Raw genomic sequence first — 3,657 nt, 5'->3', positions numbered from 1 at the left:
GATCTTCTGGAGGACCCTCACTGGCGCTCTCCAACCTACTCATCCATAGTGATATCCCTTTCTCGTCCACAAAGAAACTCTCAATCACGTGCATCTGTAAAACCAACCAAACAAACAAACATCAGACATTTCGGATCATTATCTTGGGAACGTGGCCAAAAAAAAAAAAAAAAAAATCTCAAATCAATATTTAACGCAATGATTTGAATGATTTGTGTGAAATGATTTGCTGTGTGATGTTGTGAAACATAGAGTATCCCCCAAAACCTATAAAATCTCATTGAACAAAGGACCAAAACTCACTCCCTGGGACCGCTGCATCAGAAATGGCTGTGAGTCCAGGCTCCAGCTTACATTAAAGACTCTTGTGTGAATGCATCGGATTTGAAGTTGATTTTCTGGATTCTTTTCATGAGATGAATTAAACTATCTCGGGGCCCTTCTGGAAAGCTAACCGCGGAGACGCGGAAGGCGCAGGCTCAGGCGCAGACCACTTCTCCCGCCCCTCTGCCTACTCCTGCTCACAAGTGCCTGCATGCACCACCCATGATGCAGGGGGACAGTGGCCCTAGAAGGAAGGATTTGATGGCGCCCGCGCTCTACTGGCAGGGTCGCATCAGTATCTACGTGGCCCTAGCGGCATTTTTACCTTCATCAGTCCTTTCCTCCATAAGAGAAAGATCATATCTTATGGCTGCGTTGGTTTAAAAGCACTATTAAAATTTTATACTATAGGAAACATTTTCTTTGAACTTGGAGTTTTTGTTTTTTCCCCCCTTCATTTTTACCCCTACCCCCTTTGTGGCTTTTGAAAGAAATTATATTTATGTGCGTGTGGCTTCAAAACTAATGTGGGACCTTAACTAGACTCTGTCGGTGGATGAGTCGCCTATTCATTCCAGGCTGAAGCAAGGTGAGTTCTAAAGCCTCTGAAATGGGCTCTCCTCCGCGCAGTTTCGGCACAGTTTCTGCCATGAATGAGGCCAATGAGGCAAGGATTTCATAACTGCCTGGCAGTTAAGTTTGTACTCTCTTTTTTTTTTGCTTTAAACTCGGAGCTTTTGGCTCTTGATTTAAGCCCTTACTCTGAGTCCCTAGGACTCTCCAGTGCAGGCCTTCATCTTGAGCCTCTTTCAGCATAAGGAGGAACACATGTGGCAAGAGTTCACATTTGATGGACTCTTATTGGTCAAGCCACAGAAAAAGGCAGGAAGCAAAGTGAAGGAGAAACTTTTCCACATACCATCTGAACAAACACAGAAGTGTTACTGGAGTGTTACTGGAGTTATCCTAACTCCAGCTGAGGGTCTGGGGCGGGTGGGAGGCGGGGAATGGTGAGGATCCCAGAGGCCAAAGGTAGGTGACTGGGGCAGGCGGGCTTGTGGCCTGGTCCTCAGTGTGCCTGCATATCTATCTTGGTGGGGCTGGAGGGTGAACTAGTGCTTCTGGGAATTAGTGCTTCTCACATTCTGAGAAGCTATTAAGGAGCTGTATATTTTCAAAATATTCATGCATATAAAACAAGTGGAACTATGAGATACATACCATTGTTTCACCACCTTTCTATCACTTAATAAGTCGTAACCATATCGTGAGATTTTGTTCACCAATTTCATATGTTCTGATTTGTATTCATGATATTTTATTTCTAATGCCTTATTCCCAGCTATTTTCCAATTTAAATGTTTGGATTGTGATCATTTCAGCTTGTAGGTGTGTGTGTGTGTGTGTGTGTGAGAGAGAGAGAGAGAGAGAGAGAGAGAGAGAGAGAGAGAGAANTGTGTGTGTGTGTGTGTGTGTGAGAGAGAGAGAGAGAGAGAGAGAGAGAGAGAGAGAGAGAGAATGCACCAGACAGACAGAAAGATATACACTGACCAAAAAGTTAACATTTGGGTTTGAAGTATAGATGTATTCTAAATTTGGGTTGCTTCCTTACATTTCCCTTTAAAATACTGAAGCCGGATTTAAAGATAGGCAGTTAGTGTAGTTAGGTAAATCAGGTCTAATACTGAGTAGGAAAAAGAAAATGGAGTCCATTATCAAGAATGGAGTCCAGGAAATCAGAGCAGCACTTGGGGAAATTGAAATGTTAATGTCCCCAAGGCCCAGAACCCATCCTAAGGAACTGTTAATGAAACAGCTCCCAGCAAGCAGGGAGGTGCTAATCAAACCACACCAGGCCCTTCCTGCCCAGATTACTCCTCAGTCCACCTGTCTCCCACCTTCCCACCTGCATTCTATCACTGTAAGATAAAGGGAAACAAAGGCCAGGAATGTGGGAAGACTAAAAGAAGACCTTAGCTATTAAAAAAGGGAAGACCTCGCCTTTCCATGGATTCCACCTTTTGGGTCCCCTTCTTCCTCTGGGGAGAAGTCTTTTCTGCTGTCCTTTAATAAAGCCTTCCACTTTCCACTGTACACTTGCTTCCATATGCTCCTCAGGTGTTATACTTCAGCATTCAGAGAATCAAGGACTCATCACTGGTAAACAGAGGTAACGATACTACACACTGCTGTCCTCCTTATGTTGTCAAAGTGTAGATTGCCCTACTAAGTGAGGATAAATCATTAAAACAAACTAGAATATATTCTAAAACTTATTTTGGTTTGATATTTTAAAATGGATTTCATGCATATGATTCTGTCTCTTTCAAACTGTAAAATTCTGTCCAAGGAAAGGCCTACTTAGTTATAGAGAAAGTAAAACAAGTATAATTTTTCCTCAATTTCGTAAATGTAGCCTCTGTCACGTGAGTTGTTCCTTGGTAAGGTTCCTTCCCTTCCCTTTGCCAAGCCTTCTAAATTCTAAAGAAAGGTTGCATCTTGAGAAACTGATGTGATTCCATTTTTGAAAACAGCTTCTACCTCAAAGCCTGTCCAAGGAAGGGGGCATGACTCTTGTCCTTGGAAAAACCCACAGAGCACTCCTAGGCACATACTCACCCTGCTGAGTTGTTTGTCTGAAAATAACAGGAGAGATCTGCAGAGCCAGGTGTCCCTGACTCAGTTAGGCTAGGAGAGGACCCATAGCAGCCCCCTAGCAACCACCAATCAGCATGAGACAGGGAAAATACCTGTTATGCCAGATGACACCCCAGTAGTTTATGGTGGTTGATAACATGTTGGGAAACCATGTAGTTTAGCGCGTACACCCCTCGTGGTTTAAACCATCAGTTCAAAGGAATCCCCCTCTTGTAGTAACCAATCACCCCTACCCAACTTTTTCCTGCCAGTGAATGTGCTAATCAGTGTTAAGAGTTGTTGTTTGACTTTCCAACAGTGTGAAATGATTTGCTGTGTGATGTTGTGAAACATAGAGTATCCCCCAAAACCTATAAAATCTCATTGAACAAAGGACCAAAACTCACTCCCTGGGACCGCTGCATCAGAAATGGTTGTGAGTCCAGGCTCGAGCTTACATTAAAGACTCTTGTGTGACTGCATCGGATTCGGCTCCTGGAGGTCTATTGGGGTCCCATGAATCTGGCATTACACACCTAACTTACCACTGTGTTCACTGCTAAGTAGGCCTTTCTTTGATTGACAGAATTTGGATCATTTGGTGACCTTCAGATTACATCAGAATGTGGAATGCACCTCCTAAGTCTTCACTTGCCGCAGTCCGGCTGCAGCAAATGGGGGGGGGGGGGTTGACGA

The sequence above is a fragment of the Marmota marmota genome, unplaced genomic scaffold (assembly GCF_001458135.2).
Source record: "Marmota marmota marmota unplaced genomic scaffold, marMar, whole genome shotgun sequence".
NCBI classification, from domain to species: domain Eukaryota; kingdom Metazoa; phylum Chordata; class Mammalia; order Rodentia; family Sciuridae; genus Marmota; species Marmota marmota.
This window is presented reverse-complemented; position numbering follows the sequence as displayed.